This window comes from Protopterus annectens, chromosome 3.part1 (assembly GCF_019279795.1).
Source record: "Protopterus annectens isolate FY-2018-M chromosome 3.part1, PAN1.0, whole genome shotgun sequence".
Lineage (NCBI taxonomy): Eukaryota > Metazoa > Chordata > Ceratodontiformes > Protopteridae > Protopterus > Protopterus annectens.
In genome coordinates, this window is record NC_056732.1 from 925,407,653 (window position 1) to 925,426,402 (window position 18,750).

The window sequence follows — 18,750 nt, forward strand, 5'->3', positions numbered from 1 at the left end:
CTGTTCTGCTGGTCCCAACATTGCATCTGCCTGCAAAGTATTTGCAATACAAGAAAAGGTTATGTCTAAACATTAATGGCAGGCAGTGGAGAAGCAGATATCACACCCATAACAGAAAGCAAGCAAGAAACAAACCGGTCACCTCACTATCTATGCATGCAGGACAGTATCAACACCCTATCCCCATGTGTGGACCTTCATATGACTGTCAAATGTGGGCCTGTCCAGATGTCAGACTCAGTGACAGTTTAACAGCTAGACCAACATGTAGCCACATAATAACATAGTAATACAGACTGTCTGACGACCCCAGCAGATGTAGTGGTGCAGTGATGGACAACCTGTGAAATAGGTACGCTCAGAGGTGTGTAGTCTATAACCCTGTGTGTGATGTTATGGCATTTACCATGCTCACACCAAAATTACAAATACATAACAGCAACTACTGTGGGCAAAGCCTGTGACTGGACTACAGAAGGTGAAGAGACACACAGAAAGGTGGAGGGGAACCACTGGCCAGATAAATGGGGAATGTGCACACCATAGCACATTTTGCAGTAACATAGGTGCCCTGCAGTGTATGGAGTCAGTAAGCATCACCTGCAAATACACAACACACACCCACATAAGTGGAGGTCCAAAAAAATCAAACCTCAAGTAAAGGACACCTCAGAGGCAAAAACACATGAGAATTTCCCAAACTTACACACCACAGACCATGCATACACCACACACAAGGGTCCTGCAAACACTAAGGCTTTACCATCTACACAACATATTACTCATAGAAGACTCCACTGTGAGACACACAGATGTGCCACACACCAGGTGGGATAAGGAGAAAGTCAGGATTACTTGTTTGGCAGGTGCCATACACTGCCATATCACACATACACTTAAGTTACCCCACAACAGGTACAGGTATCACACTAGCCTGGTCCAAGGTGAGGTGAATGATGTGAGACGTACCTCACAGACTATAGAAGGACAGACATGATGCAGCATGCTGAATATGAGTCCCATGCAGGTATGTTCCTAGCCATAAGCAGAATCCTGGTGTCACCCAGAGTGATGGATCAATATGAACAGAAAGTGATTGTCAGTAACACCTGACTCACTTACCATTGTCACCCCAGGGGAATCCACTGCCTGGCAGCCTGGGAATATATGAGTGACCGAATGCACTACCTTGCTACAGATGGCCTGCATCAATCTCACATGACCTACAGGCTTCTAGCAAAGGCCCATGCCTCACCCATAGTGTCATTATAGGGAATGTCATGGGATCCAGACTGCCAAGATAACACAGTCAACAAAATGCAAATGAAAGGCCATGCTGCTCAACCTCGTAGAGCAAGAAATCTGGACAAAACCATACATAATGGTGGGATAAAGGCCCAAATATAGGGACACTTTTGAAATAATGCTCTCATAATGTTAGAAAGGTGATAGACTAACAGAGAGGGTGTGTATTAGCATGGATGTCATGAAGGGTGTGAAGTCTGAAACTCTAATGTTTGGTCATTATTCCCTGACTGCAACCCTGAGTTGTTTGCAACAAACCTGCTAGAAAACCACAATGTTAAGGGAAACTGACCAGATATATGAGGCATTAATCTGGATAATCACTGAGAATCTGTACAGTTGAGAGGTATGTCCACACCAGGATATGATCTTCCAGATAAGAAGAATACTGCACAACCAGAAGATCCCCAGGCAGTATATCACCAAGGTGCTGGACCTTTTACACAGTTTCAGCAGTCAATCAGCTGTAGCCACACCTCCCAGCTGGCCGGATTGTGCAAGAATGTCTAGCCTTTGCCTCATAATATTGGTCTGTGCATCATCCATCTTGAATTTCACTGGTAAATAAAAGTGATGATCCAATGATATCTGTCAGTAGGTAATTACACAATACATTACAGTGTCCAACATTACATAAGTTAGAAAATGTCTGCTAAAACAAACCTTGTAACTCAAGCAACTCATACATTAATAAGAGCAACAGTGACAGTATCCCCATATATCTGGGCCATTGATTCCCCATATCGGCAGCCTATCTCCAGATATCCTGCAAAAACAGGTTGCAAAGTACGTCTGTAGCACACAACACTCAGGACTGGAGTTACAACTATTCCTGGAATGGATTCCAACACTTACTATACAAGGTCATACTGGGCATGCTTCTACACTTCGAGAAATAAAGCCCGTGTCTGAAACTACAATGGACTATTTATATACTTATTATGCAGATGTCTTTGCATACACACAGCTATGTACACCTAACTGTCTCCCCACACACTCTTCAGACAGGATTACCGACAACCAGCTATAGGTGGCCCGTATGTGGTATTTGTGCATCTGTTGCATGTGATACACACACACACACAGACAGACAGACACACACACACACACACACACACACAGACACACACACACACACACACACACACACACACGCACACAGATATATATATATATATATATATATATATATATATATATATATATATATATATATATATATATATATCTATATATCTATATGCAACATATTACAATATGTCAAGCATACACACACATAGGCATGGGGAAGAGAGAGACAAACAGTGATAAAGTGAGATACACAGGGAGATGCACACACACAGAGTTAGTCATACACAAGGGATACCCTGAATGGCAGAGAGTGATGTCCTGCTGCAGACAGTTGCATACCACTTGTAACAACTGGCACATGTCACCATGGAGATGAGATTCATTGTTTGATGGTACTGAGGTGGGGGTTGTAATATCACATCACATACCTTTGTGTGTATGTGTGTTTGTATAGATCTCACTATTATGATGCCTTACCCACCCAGTACACTTCCCATTGCCCTACTTTACAAGATCTGCTGATGTCATTCACCTTAGAAGTACCTTCTGACTGAACCTGTGGACTGGCTTCAGTCTTGTAAGCTCTATAGGGTGTGTGATAACTGTGTAATACTATAACACATATAACTAGATAAGTAGGGGGTCTAATCACAGTCCTGGCATATGTAAGTGTGGTTGTGTGTGTGGGGGGTGTAGAAATAAGTGTTTTAGCCCTTTCCCACCCAGTACACTTCCCATTGCCCTACCTCAGAAGATATGTTGATGTCAGTCATCATAGAAGTACCTTTGGACTGGCTTCAGCCTTCTAAGTTGTGTGTTGCTTGCAAGAACTGCATAACACTGTAGTACAAATAGCTAGTTAGGTAGGGGATCTTCCTATTGTACTACTTTAGTAGGCTTGTTGATGTCAGTCACCTTAGAAGTACATGTAGAAGTACATGTAGGCAGCTCTAAGCCCTATATGATCTGTGACGTGTGATAACTGTGTAACACTATAGTACAAATAACTACTTAGGTAGGGGTTCTAATCTCAGTCATGGCAAATGTAAATGTGTGTGTGTGTGGGGGGTCTGTGTGTGTGTGTGTGTGTGTGTGTGTGTGTGTGTGTGTGTGTGTGTGTGTTGTTTGTAGGTTAAATATTGTGAGCCCTTTCACAACAAGAAAACTTCCCATTGCCCTACGTTATCAGTCCTTAGATGTACCTGTGGACAACCATCAGCCCTATAAGCTCTGTGACATGTGTGATAACTGTGTAACACTACAGAGCAAATAAGTAATTAGGTAGGGGTTCTAATCTCAGTCCTGGCAAATGTGTGTGCAAGTGTATTTGTGTTTGTGTGTATATCTGTCAGTAAAAGTGTTTTGTGGCCTTTTTCACCCAGTACATATCCCATTGCCATACTTTACAAGGACTGGTGAGATTCCTCACCCAAGAAGTACCCTGTGGCATCATATACCCTATAAGCTCTGTGGGACGTGTGCTAAATACATAGCACTATAGTAACAATAACTAAATAGGAATGTGTTCTAATCTCAGTCCTGACAAATGTGTGTGTGTGTGTGTGTGTGTGTGTGTGTGTGTGTGTGTGTGTGTGTGTGTGTGTGTGTGTGTGTGTGTGTGTGTGTGCGATAACAGTATTCTGTGTTTGGGTGGGAGCCATATCCATTGGGGGGTGGGTTGTGCAATTTTTTGTTGTGGCCCACCCAGTGCAGATCCCAATGTCTACTTTACAAGGCCCACTGCCATCATAGCTTCATAGGTAGATACTAGGCTATTGGCCCTAGGGCCTATATAAGCCTAGCCAGAAAGGTACCCTGTCTTTCATCAGCCAAGAAAATGATTTTCCTATGCCCATGTCAAGCAGAGCCACAGAAGTGATCCTCAGGGTGAATTTCCCATTTCCCATCCAATCATCAAAATTTTTCTTGAAGAGTGCTAATGAGGAGCTCTGTTTGACATAGATATCTAGTTTGTTCCAAAGTATGGGAAGTCTCTGGGACAGGAATCTATCCCTCCAGCATGTTCTGTTTATTGTGGTGAAAAGGTTTAGGTCCTTAGAGCGTGTAGCTCGGAGGGATTGGGATTTCTTTAAGTGGAGCATGTCCAACAGCTCTGGGTTTGATGTAGCTTTGTATGTTAGGCAGAAATCACCTCTGAGTAGGCGATATGCGACAGAGTAAAGCTGGAGTTTTTTGAGACGGTCTGTGTAGGGCAGCTGTTTGAGGCCAGTAAACCTATTTGTGAGGTATTTCGGTGGCCTTTCCAGTTGTTGTAGATGTCTTGTGAGGTTCATACCAAAAGGGGCATTGTACTCTATAATGAGTCTAATGAGTGATGAGTAGAGGGAAACAATTACCTTTTTTTTTCTGGATGAGAAACCTTTTGTGATGAGGTGTGCCACACAGAAGGATTTCCAGACCACTGTGGCAATCTGATTAGCAAAGGAGAGGCTACTGTTCACCTATGTCCCAAGGTCTCTTATCACACTTTCATTGTTAAGTAGACTACCGCCTATGTGGTAGTTCATGGGTACAGAATTTTAACCAAAGGGGATGACAATGCACTTTTTGGCATTGAGCTTGAGGCCATGGCTTTGACATCAGGCATCTGTCTCAGTAAGGCCCTTTTGTTGGATGTTCACATCGTTAGGAGTTTTGATTATGGCTCCAAGTTTGCAGTCATCTGCGAACTTAGTTAGCCAAAGACCTTCTGTGTTAGCCTGCACTTCAGAGACGTAGATTCCAAACAGGAGAGGACCCAGGACTGAACCCTGTGGTACTCCACTTATCACTGATCTGAAGTCAGATTTGGAGTCTGCTACTTTCACAGTGTGGGTTCTGTCAGTAAGCCAGTTGGCAACCCATCTAGTGACATAGGAATTCATACCTAGTTTAGTGAGTTTATCTATAATTCCAAAGTGGGGGGTGGTGTCAAAAGCCTTGGCAAGATCTATATAGGCTGTGTGAACCACCTTACCCTCATCTGTGGCTTTGGTGACTGCTTCAAAGTAGTCTATCAGGTTTAGGAGACATGATCTGCCTTTTACACACCCAAACGGTGTGGGGTCCAGAGTTGGAGATTACCAATGTCTTTGTTTATGAGTTCCAGAATGATACATTCCCTGACCTTGCAGACCAGGCCTATCAGGCTAATGGGACGGTAGTTCCCAGGGTCAGTCATGGCTCCCCCTTTGTGGAGTGGGATAACCATCACAGTGTGCCATCCAATGGGCACAAAGCCTGAGGTGAGGCTATGATTGAACATGATACTTAGGTGGGGTGCCAGTTCATTCTGTAGTTCATGTAGAATGCAGCCTGGGATGTTGTCAGGTCCCATGGATGCTGTGTTTTGGCTTTGGGGAGTGAGGTTTTTAACTGTGCAGCCATGATTACAGGAAGTTTGCATTCTTCCGGTATAGAGATGGGCCCTTTAGGGGGTGAGAGGGGGGTAAAGTTAGCACTGAATCTATCTTCCAGGATATTGACAATATCAGTTGGTTCTGTATATTTAATGCCATTGTGCTGTAGCTCAGAGCAGATCTGAGTGTTGCCATTGAGATTCTTGGCATAACTATAGAATTCTTTGTGGTTGTCTTTAGAATCAGTGGCAATTTTTTTTCATAACTAGCTTTGAAAGATTTTATGATGGATCTCAGCTTCTTACTGAGGTTGACCAGGGAGTTCCTCCAACCATGGGATTTCACTCTTTTCTGCAACAATTTCTTTCTTCTGTTGTAGAGTTTATGGCAGAAGACCACCAGATTGGCTTCCTTTTTTTGGAGGATAGTATCTTGGTTCTGTTAGGGATAGCAAGATCCATGCACTCATGTAAGTGCTTATAAAGTGCATTTGTGTAGGATTCAGCAGTCATACCTTTATTGTCCATCTGCATGGGTGCCATGAAGTTTGCCACTTCTGTCTTATCCATTTTATACGGTTGTTTCCCTAATGGGGGTAAGGGTGGGATGTGGATGTCTAGGGTGATTAGCTTGTGGTCAGATCTGACCAACAAGGAATTGACTCTGGTGTGGAACACCAGTCGCTCATGTTGGAAATGACCAGGTCTAGGATATTGCTGCTCCTAGTGGGGGTGTGGATAAGTTGATCCAAGGCACTGGAATTTATGAATTCCAGAAAACATTGTGCAAAAGAGTTGGTACATGAGTAGTTTTCTTAGTTAATGGTGGGGTAGTTGAAATCACCCATTATTAGGGTGTTGGGTTGTACCCTAATATTTTCCAGTTTATCTAGAAAAGAGGAATGGGAATCCTGGAGAATGGTGGGGGGGTCTATATGGATTGTGGCCTTGCCCAAAGTTAGTTGCACTTGGATAATATCGGATGCATTATGCTGAGCAACTAGCTTTGAGGTGTGTACTTCCTTAATGAATATGGACACGCCTCTGCCTTTAGTGGTTCGGTCCCAGTTAGGTGGCCAAAAGGTGTGGTATGAATTATAGCCTGGTAATGCAGCGGTGTTCTCTGGAGCTTTGAACCAGGTCTCTGTCACTGCACAGATGTTGATGTTCTCCATTTTAAGGAGTGCCTTGAGTGAGTGCATTTTGAGGTTTAGATTTCCAGCATTGCGTAGCATTACCCTCAGATTTTGCTTGTTTGTACCTGTTACAGTGGTGAATTTGTCATTTGAACCTTGCCTAAAAAAGGCACTATAGTGGTTGCAAGATCCTTTGCCAGTATCCGTAATCCCAAGAGCGACAGGTGCAGGCCATCTCTGGCAAAGCATCGTGGTCTGTCGATCATGTCATCCTAGGCAGCCAGATACTGGATTCTCTTGACTGTCTAGTCCAGTCTTCGGTAAAGAGAGCTTTGCTTCCAATTTAATTATATAAGTGCATCTCTCACAGGTTGTAGTGTTGGGTGGTAGGAGGAGAGGGTTGTCTGTGTACATGAGGCAATTGCTGCATTGCTCCAAGATGCCCAGATTCATCAGGTAGACAGGATAAAACACCAGGAGCTGACCTTTAGACATGCCTGGATAGGTGCTTATTTATTAAGTACTAAAAACTGTTTTCCTCTAGATAAGTGAGGAAAGTTGAGTGTTGTATAATTTGTAGCTTATTTAGTGCTTACAATGAGTTCTGAACAAGTGCTGAGCTCAAAGAAACAGATCTGAGTGTTAAAACTAAAAAGCTGGCTAGTTGTAAGGGAAAATTTGAAGAGCAGACTTTATGGCGCCAGGAATAGTTTAACCCTAGTTAAGTGGGGGGGGGGTGCTCAGGAGCTTACAAACATTCCTGGATACAACAAATCTGTATCTGGACTAGACTTGTTACAGGAAAGGGGGAAAACAAGCTTACAATTTTTTTCCAAGTAAAGTGGAAATGGAGAAAGCTGGAACAGAAGTTAATTCAAGGTTAAGAATCTGAGTGGGTTGGCCTTCACAAGTGTTCTCTCTCTATTACATTGAATGAACTAATGACACTAGATTGGGAGGAGTGTCCCAGATCAAATATACAGTATGGGCTGGCAACTGCAGAGCCAACAAGTATAACAACACCACGACAATAGGGATGGGGGTTGGGAAACTAAAACTATTACAGCTACTAGCTGTAGTCACTAAATGAAAGTTTTAAACAGACCAAGGAACAAGCAGACTCTAGATAATTCTTTTAACTGTCAACAGACTAAATTAGAACACAGAAACCTCAAAAAATCAAAAATGCATAGAAATGCACGGATAGAGCACTCACAAACAGAAAATAAAACTCTCAGTATGAAAAAGCAGTTTACAGTTAAGTAATTCAGTAAACATGAAAGTAGAGTAATAAAACAATATCTAGCAATGAAAAATACAGTTAAAACAGTATAAAACAATGCATAAATGCAGTGAAACAGTAAAAAAGCTTTATAACATTGCATAATGTAGCAGATTAACTGTATATTGCACAATTATAAGTGTTACAGAAGTGCAATTCAATGAAATAAGTGTAAGAAATAACTTATCCTGCCCTTGGAATCTTAAGAAATTTCTGCTTAGTTTCAGTAATGAATTACCATCCACAGCCTGATAAATACAAGCACAACCTTGGAATCTTAAGAAATTTCTGCTTAGTTTTAGTAATGAATTACCATCCACAGCCTGATAAATACAAGCACAGCCTTTTCCAGACACAGGGTTTATATACCAGTAAAGATGGAAGAGTTAGATCAAATTACTACTCAGTCCTATTAGCCTCTGCTATTACCCAATCACTCGTACTACAGATGGTCAGGAAATCCTGTTACTCTCAATAATAATAAAGACAGACTATCAGCAGAAAATAGCTGCTAGAAACACAGGAAACTCAACAAACAATACTACCAGGCCTGGACAACAGTAGGCCTCTATCAAGATGATGCCACCCGAGCAGAACACAGAAACCTCACTTGAAATGCATAAAAAGGGCACTCACAAATAGAAAATACAAGTCTCAGTATGAAAAATCAGTTTACAATTTAGTAATTAAATAAAAATGCAATTATAGTAATGCATACTATTACAGCTACTAGCTGTAGCCACTAAATTAAAGTTTTAAACAGATCAATGAGCAAGCAGACTCTAGAGAATGCTTTTAACTGCAAAAAGACTAGACTAGAACACAGAAACCTCAAAATGGGCTGTAGAGATAGCTGTAGACACTCTGCAGCCCTATAAGCTCTGTGCCACATGAAATAACTATGTAACAGTATGGAATAAAAACAAGATGTGAGGATCTCCTAATCCTTTGATACCATTCCCCACTCAGGAATCAAAGACAAACATGCTCAGCTAGGCATCAACACCTATATAACTAGGTGGGTTGCAAACTGGCTCACAGATAGAACCTACAGTGTGAAAGCAGTGGACTCCATGTCAGACTGCAGACCACTCACGAGTGGAGTACCACAGGGTCTGGTCCTGGGTCCCCTCGTGTTCAGTATCTATACATCTGAAATACAGCCCAACATGAAAGGACTCTAGCTGACAATGTTTGCAGATTACAGCAAGGTGGGTGCTATTGTAACATCCCCAAGTGATGTTGACATCCTGCAGAAAAGCTTCACTGAGACCTACGACTGTTGTCAGAAACCTGGACTTAAGCTCAATGCCAGAAAATGTATCACCATCCCCTTTGGAAACAACTTGGTTTCCATGAATTACCACATCGATGGTAGTCCACTGAACAAAGAACTCCTTATAAGAAAACTGGGAAAGTACAGTTTTGTACCTACCATAAATGTAGATGTCCGAACAGGATAGCATCTGCAGTCTTTACAAATGGGTTGTCCTGTCGTCAGGCAGCCCTTCGGTCGGCCGGATTCCAAAGTCTGGGTCTGGCCTCGGCTGGTGTCGCACTTCACCCGACATCATAGCTGCAGTTCTTCGGGTATAAAGGCATCAGCCGACGTCATTTTCCTCAGTGTTTCTTGCCCCAGATGCCAGCTGCCCTCTTGGATAGCTAAATTTTTGGATAAATGCCAATGTTTCCAAAAAGTAGAAGGCAAACACAAAAAATAAGCATGTATATACATATATACAAACAAATACACCATAAGAGATCCCCCCCCCAGCTAGCTATTAGGTGGGCAAATACCCTAGGAATACCACAGAGGGGAAGGAGGGTGGAGATCCTGACTGCAGATGCTATCCTGTTCAGACATCTACATTTACGGTAGGTACAAAACTGTACTATGTCCTTCAAGGATGCATCTGCAGTCCTTACAAATGGGTAGAATACCATAGCCACACTAGGGGAGGAGGAAGAAGAAATTATGGTGTAGTTAGGATCCCTTGCAAAACAGCAGTGGCAAACCCTGCTCGGGATCTAGAGTATAAAGGTAAGTTATAATGCTTGGCAAATGTATGCACGGAGGTCCAAGTAGCAGCCTCTATAATGTCCTTGGTAGCCACTCCTCGTAGGAAAGCTGTGGTAGTGGCTGTAGCCCTTGTAGAATGAGGCCTTATGTTCTGTGGAATTTGCTTTCCATGGTAGGAGTAACAGAATCTAATGCAATTTCCTATCCACTTGGAGATTGTCTGTTTGGAAATTGCTTTTCCTTCCCTTCCTGTTGCATATGCTACCAGAAGCTGGTCAGTTTTTCTATTGCCCTTGGTTCTGTCCAGGTAGTAGCATAACTGTCTATGTACATCCAAGGTATGTAGCAGTCTTTCCCCCCTGTTCTGTGGATTGGGAAAGAAGGTAGGTAGGTGGATTGCCTGGTTTAAAGACACTCTGGATACCACCTTAGGCATAAATGTAGGATTAGTTCTCATGGACACTCTATCTTGATGGAAGATTAGGAAGGGTTGTACTGCCATTAAAGCCTGTAGTTCCGAAACCCTTCTTGCTGAAGTAATTGCCAGCAGGAAAGCAGTTTTCCAGGATAGGTGTTGAAGATCTGCTGTTGCTGCTGGTTTGAAAGGGGAGGTCAATTTTTCTAGCACAAAGTTCAAGTCCCATGCTGGTAATGGTGGTTTTCTAGGAGGTTTTACATTCTTAATTCCTCTCAGAAACTGTCTGAGTAGAGGATGCGAAAAGACAGGGGGATCGAAGCTGCATTCTGCAGAAATAGCTGATGCATGTATCTTGATGGAGGAGTAGGACAGGCCTGTATGGAAAAGCTCTGCCAAATACTCCAGGATGTTGGCAATGTCTACCTTTGACACATCTTTCCCCCTTTCAGTACTCCAAATGAGAAACCTTTTCCATTTTCCTGCATAGTTCCTTCTTGTTGAAGGTCTGCGGGCCTCAAGGATAATGTCTTTAACCCTTTGGGATAAATCTGGGTTAGTTGCTCTTATGTAATGTTCCAGGCAGTCAGTTGCAGAGTTTTCAGGTTTGGATGCAGGATGTTGTAGTCGCTCTGAGTTAACATCAAAGGAATCAGGGTAGTGTCCACATTTTCCCCCGAGACATGCTCCTCAGTAATGGGTACCAATGTTGTCTTGGCCAATCTGGAGCTATCAGTATTATCCTTGGACGTTCCTCTTTGATTTTCAATAGTACCTTGTGCATCAAAGGAAGAGGTGGAAATGCATATGCTGTCAGGCCTTTCCAACTGAAGGATAGAGAGTCCACCTTCCAAGCAAGTGGGTGGTATGTCCTTGTGCAGAATTTCTTGAGCTGGTGATTGAGTGGGGATGCGAATAGGTCTATTTGTGGCAGTCCCCATTTCTTTGTGATGGCCTTGAAGATGTCCGGGTGTAGCATCCATTCGTGAGCATCCGAGGTAGTTCTGCTTAACATGTCTGCTAGGATGTTTTCTTTTCCTGGTACAAAAATTGCTTGTAACTGAATGTTGTAACTCAGAGCCATATTCCATAGGTCCAGAGCCATTCGGCATAGAGGGTATGAATGAGTGCCTCCCTGTTTGTTGACGTACCACATGACTGTGGTGTTGTCTGTCCTTATCATCAACTGGCCTTCTTGGAGGAATGGTCTGAAATTCTGGATTGCTAGTTTTACTGCCAGCATTTCTTTTGATTTATGTGCAGGTGCAGCTGATCTGGGGTCCATAAGCCTTGTATGCACTTGTCCAGCATGTGGGCCCCAACCGAGGTCTGAGGCGTCTGTTGTGATGGTTTGGCTCGGTTGAATGTTGTGGAAGGGCAAACCTGTGTTTGACTGGCATGCCTGAGCCCACCATAGGAACTCTTGTTTCAGGCATGGGATTAGTGGTATTTCGGTTTCTAAGCTGTGCCTGTGTTGAGACCATAAATTCTTTAGGTACCACTGTAGCTTTCTCATATGCAGTCTGGCATGGGGGACCAGGATTATGCAGGATGCCATGAAGCCCAAGGCCTGCAGTACTTTCCTTGCTGTTAGTTTGTTCTGCTTTGTTAATGCCAAGAAGTAGAGAGGAAGTTGTTCTTATTTTTCTGCAGTTAGGAATGCCATCTGTTGTACTGTGTCCAATTCTGCACCCAAGAAGGTTATTGTTTGGGATGGTATCAGTCTTGACTTTTTTATATTGACTGTGTATCCCAGGGCTTGTAGTAAGCAAATGACTCTTTGTAAGTCTTGTGTCAGCTTGTTTTGTTGTCCGCTTGTATCAGGCAGTCGTCCAGGTATGGATAATTTTGATTCCCTGAAGCCTGCAGTGAGCGATTACTGATGCCAGGCATTTCGTGAACACTCTGGGCGCAGTAGATAAGCCAAAGGGCAATGCTGAGAATTGATAATGCTCTGATCCTGCAAGAAATCTGAGGTATCTTCTGCAATTTGGTCGTATGGGGACGTGCAGGTATGCCTCCTTGAGATCTAGAGTTACCAGCCAGTACTCCTTGCCCAGCATGGGAAGAAGTTGCTGTAGGGTCAGCATTTTGAATTTTGGAACAATGATGAATGTGTTTAAAGCGGACAGGTCAAGAATAGGCCTCCAATTTTTCTCTTTTCTTGGTACCAGGAAGAGTCTGGAGTAAAATCCCTTGCCTTGTTCTATAGATGGTACCCTTTCCACAGCTCTCATCTTTGCTAATTGAGCTATTTGTTTTAGAGCTTCTGTCTTTTGATTTGGTGGTAGGTTTGGCATTCCTCTTTTCCTGGTAAAGTGTGGAAATGAAACCTGTAGCCTTGGTCTATAGTTTGCAAAATCCACTTGTCTCTTGTGATATAGTGCCAGTTTTTTGAAAATAAGGCTAACTTTCCACCTAAGGGTGCTGCTATTTGTTCCCTGGTAGGCGGTGTCAGAGCCAAGTCACTGTGATTGTCCTGTTGCAGTGGTAGTGGTTGTTTCTGTGCCTCGCTGGTTGTTGCCTTGCCACTGGCGTCCCCTGTAGGCACCTCCTCTGGATTGATTTCTGCCTCTTGAACGCCTATTCCTGCCTCTCTGAGTTTTAGAGGAGTCTGGAAAGGACCAATTTTTGGAAGGCCAGTTCCTGCTAAACCTTGGAGGCTGAACCTGTAAGAAATCTTTCACTGTTTGCACAGATTTTGCCTTCTCTTCCATTTTCTTCAGTACCTGTTGGGCAGGAGAACCAAATAAACTGACCTTATCCATAGGAGCATCTAATAGCTTTGCTTTAACATGATCCGGCAAGACCTGTTCTTTCAACCATGCATGCCTTCTTATAACTGTGCCAGTCATGGCTGATCTAAATGAAGCCTCCAGTGCATCATAGCCACATTTTAAGGAATGGTTACTAACCTGCTGAATGTTATTCACCATTTCTAGAACATATTTCTTATCTAAAGAATCATCAGAGGACAGTTTCTTAGTTAACTGATCAAGCATAAACTCTTGGTATTGGATCATATGAAACTGACAGTTCAATGCTCTAGCTGAGAGAGTAGCAGAGGTGTATACTTTTTTACCCCATCTCTAAGGACCTGGATTCCCTTTCAGAAGGGAGAGGGTTTTTCACTGAGGTCGAAGCTACTGCCTTAGGCCCCTGGGAGATAGTCTCAGGATCTGCAAAAGGAGCCTTGTATAAATGGTGATGAGTGTCCGGGACCCTGTAGAACCTATCGAGCTTAGTAGGGGCTGGAGGTAAAGTATCAGGAGCAGTGCAAGCATCATTAAATGCATCATCCACAACAGGAAGAACTGGAGGTATAGCTAAGGGCCTATGTTGTGGTAAGTGTAAAAAGGTCCTAAGCCTTTTTCTTGAATCTGAGAAATCTTGTCCCTGCCATTGGAATTGCTCTCTCATGGCATGTAAAGTTTCCCCAAATGAAAATTCCTCTGGTGGAGAGGCAGAAGGAATCGATTCTTCAGCATTGGAATCTTCATAAGTAGAAAAAGGAGCCTCTGGATGGTCTGTATTGTCTGTATCATCAGAAGAGTCATCAGAGGACACTGGCTCAGGGGGCTCTGCTCTAGGTCTCTTTTCTGGAGGTTGAGAGGCCCTGTCTGGGTGAGATTGGGATCCCCTTATTAAAGAGATGAGATCCTCTGCCAGAGTAAGCATTTGGGAACTGGAACTGGGCCTGTGAGAGTGGGGCTTAACAGGCACAGACTTAGAAGCTTTGGCTGCTTTAGCCCTGGCAAAGGCCTTTATAGACATGGCTGCAGGAGGCCTAGCAGCACCACGTGCTGGGGTAGAAACATCCAAAGGGATGGTGTCCGATAATTCTTGTGAAACCACAGTAGTAGGTAAAACTTCAGAGGCCGATTCAACTAGGGTAGAAGGGGCCTCGGTAGTAGTCGGCTGAAGATTGGACCGCTTGCTCGGTTTCGGAAACCGAGACACTCGTGGTTTGCTTAACCGTGGTTTCGGCAAACCGCGACCGCGAGTGTCGGTCCTTTCTTTCGCGCTTAACAATTTGAGTAGTCGGGATCCGGCGGCATTATGTACGCAAAATCTGAGCCGAAAACTGTTCAGCAAACTCCGACCGGCGGTTGAAAGAAGCACAGGCTAAACAAGCTGCTACATTGTGGTCTGGGCCTAAACAAGGTAAGCAGTAAGAGTGGAAATCTTTATGAGGTATTTGTTTCCCACAAGTTAAACAGTTATTCACTTTTTCTGACATCGGCTGAGGCAAGAAAGAGTCCCCAACGGGTACTTAGCTTTTAGAAGTCTTCAAGTATTCGGTAGTAGTAATCTCTGGATCTGACCGACCGCACTTGCGAACAGCTTCTGCTTCAAGAAAGACTGAGGAAAATGGCATCGGCTGATGCCTTTATACCCGAAGAACTGCAGCTATGACGTCGGGTGAAGTGCGACACCAGCTGAGGCCAGACCCAGACTTTGGAATCCGGCCGACCGAAGGGCTGCCTGACGACAGGACAACCCATTTGTAAGGACTGCAGATGCATCCTTGAAGGACATCACAGGTTGACAGCGACCTGTGTGTGTGTGTGTGTGTGTGTGTGTGTGTGTGTGTGTGTGTGTGTGTGTGTGTGTGTGTGTGTGTGTGTGTGTGTGTGTGTGAGAACTGTATCCTGTGTATGTGTTTGAGTGAGAACTATATCCATGGGGGGTGGGTTTTACATTTTTAAGCCATGGTAATCCCAGTACATATCCCAAGGTCCACTTTACAAGGCCTGCTCCCTTCATCAACAGTAGAGGTACTTGTTGATACTCTTAAGCCAATTAAGCCCTGTGCCATGTGCAGGAAGTATGTAACAGTAGGGACTGACTAACAAGATAGGCAGAGCTGCTAATCTCGGTCCTGCCAAATGTGTGTATGAGTGTATATGTGTTTGTAAGTGTGTATAACCATAGATTAATGTATTTTCAGTCCATTCTCACCCAGTACACCTCCCATTGCCAAAGTTTACAAGGCCTGTTGAAGTTGTTCACCTTAGAATTACCTTGGGACACTCTTCACCCTCTAAGCATCGGGGCAAGTGCGATACATGCATAACACTGTAGTAACAATAACTAGATAGGTAGGGGTTCAACTCTCAGTCCTAGCAAGTGTGTGTTTGTGCATGTGTGAGAACAGTATCCTGTGTGTGTTTGAGTGAGAACTATATTCATTCTGTGGCCGTGGTTTACAATTTTAGGCCATGGTACTCCCAGTACTTGTTCCAAGGTCCACTTTACAAATCCCACTGTTCACATCTACCGTAGATGTGTCTGTAGATGCACTTCAGTCCTATAACCCCGTGTTGTGTGCAACAGCTATGTAACAGTATGGAATAAATAACATAAGGGAAGGTGGTCCACACAGCATATCTGGACCTCGCTAAGTGTTCAACAGCATCCCACACTCAAGAATCATAGACAAACTCACCAGCTTAAATATTAACCCCTATGTCATGAGATGGGTTGCCAATTGGCTCTCAGACAGAACCCACACGGTAAGAGTGGCAAACGCCATGTCTGACTCTAAACCAGTCACAAGCAGAGTCCCACACGGCTCAGTCCTGGGACCCCTCCTGTTCGGTATATATTTCTCTGAAGTACAGGCAAAGGCGGAGGGACTGTGGCTAACCAAGTTCACAGATGACTGTAAAGTGGGTGCAATAATTGACTCTCCAGCTGACACAGACATCCTGCAAAAGGGTCTCACAGAGACAAACACCTGGTGTCAAAGTCATGGCCTCAAGCTAAATGCCAAAAAATGCATAGTAATCCCATCTGGGAAAAACAAAGTACCTACAAACTACCACATAGATGGGAATCCACTAAGTACAATAACATGCTCTTCTTTGATAACCACATAGCCAAAACAGTCAGGAAATCCTTCTATGTGGCACACCTGATCACAAAGGGTTTCTCATCCAGATCCAAGGAGGTGATTGTGCCCCTTTACTCCTCACTCATTAGGCCCATAATAGAGTACAATGCCCCATTTGGGATGTACCTCACTAGACACCTGCAACAACTAGAAAGACCACAGAAGTACCTCACTAAGAGGATTAAGGGCCTTAAACAAAGACCCTATGAAGCATGACTAAAAAAAGCTCCAGGTCTTCTCAGTCGCTTACCGTCTGCTCAGAGGTGACCTATGCCTGACCTATAGAGCCATGTCAAACCCTGAACTAATGGATATGCTTCACCTCAAAAAAAAACGAGATCCCTCAGAATCACTCATTCTAGTGACTTGAACCTATGTACAACAATAAACAGGACATGCTGGAGGGATAGATTCCTGCCCCAGTGACTCCCCTTACTCTGGAATAGAATCCCAATCCATATTCGACAGAGCTCTTCTCTGACCCTCTTCAAGAGAAATCTTGATGAGTGGATGGGTAATCGTAAGTTCTACCCTGGAATCACTTCAGGAGCCCTGTTGACAGAGGCCCAGGTTACTAATCTAATGGGGAGGCGAAAGCCATCACTCTGTGGCTAGGCTTATAAATGCCCATGGGCAGATAGCCTAGTACATACCTATGAACCTATGAACCTATAATAGGCAGGGCCACTAATGTCAGTACTGTCAAATGAGTGTGTGTGTGTGTGTGTGTGTGTGTGTGTGTGTGTGTGTGTGTGTGTGTGTGTGTGTGTGTGTGTGTGCACATTGGTGTGTATAGCAATGTTTGTGAGTGTGTATATACTCATAAGTGACAGTATAATGAGTCCTTCCCCAACCAGTACACCCCCCCATTGCCATACCTCACAAGGGCACATGATGTTATTCACTTTACAGGTACCTTGGAACAGTCATCACACTATTAGTTCCGTACCACCTGCAATAACTGCATAACACTGTAGTATCACTAACTTGATGGGTAGGGGTTCCAAACCCAGCACTGGCAACTGTGACCCTGTGCATGTGTGTGTGTGTGTGTGTGTGTGTGTGTGTGTGTGTGTGTGTGTGTGTGTGTGTGTGTGTGTGTGTGTGTGTGTGTGTGTGTGTGTGTGTGTGTGTGCATGTGTGTGTGTGGGAATAGTATTCTCTGTGTGTTTGTTCGACACAATATCCTCTTGGGGTGTGAGTTTTACCAATCTGAGGTGTGTTCCACCCACTACACTTACCATTGTCACCTTTACAAGAGCTGCTGATGTCAACCACCATAGACTTACCTGTATACACCCCTCAGCCATATAAGCTCTGTGACCCAAGCAATGACTGTTACACAGACCCGGTAAATGTGTGCATATACAGCTGTACCTCAGCTATGACATGGTCGTTGTGTTATCACTCTGTCATGGCAATGTCTGCAGGGCCACATCCTGCTGACACACAGACACCTAGAGCACAAACAGAATATAGCATGTGAGACTACATTCAGTCAGCATTACTAACACCAATAATGCATCATGGCTGAAAAGGTACATACACTCTGATGTGTACCCATTACAAATGCCAGCTGATAGCACCTTACACAGCATTATATAGCTGAACTGTACTTAATCCACCCTGTGCATTATAACCATATAAGCATGTCCCTGCATCGGTGTTATGGATGACAGAGATGTGGCACAGGTATCATCATATGCACAGGGTGTTGTGTGGGTTTGACAGAGACCTAGGTTGTGCCTTATGGTTGACATCATGTGTGTGTGTGTGTGTGTGTGTGTGTGTTTGGAGGGGTGTTCTATGAATGGGCCATGCAGAGGTGATGTGTGTGTGTGTGTGTGTGTGTGTGTGTGTGTGTGTGTGTGTGTGTGTGTGTGTGTGTGTGTGTGTGTGTGTGAGAGGTGACCTGGCTATGATGGTGATGTGTGTGTCTTTGTATGCACACAGTCATGCCATGTTTATGCCCTACATAGGAGAATGTTGGACAGCTGTGGACCATACATGGCAGGGTGTACAGTTCACCGTCTCCAGCCACAGACATGTGAACTGGTCTGGCCAGGGGTCTCACTCGCACCACCAGGCCTAAGACCAGATGCAGTACTACTCCCCGATGGTGACTGCTGTCTGCTAGATCCATGTGCCCATGACCTGCTCCGTTGTGGTATGGACAGTACCCACCCTTCAGTAGTGCTGGTGGTACTGCCACTAAGGGAGTGTGAAGATGCATGACCACATAGACTCTCAGCTAATGTTTGTGCTGA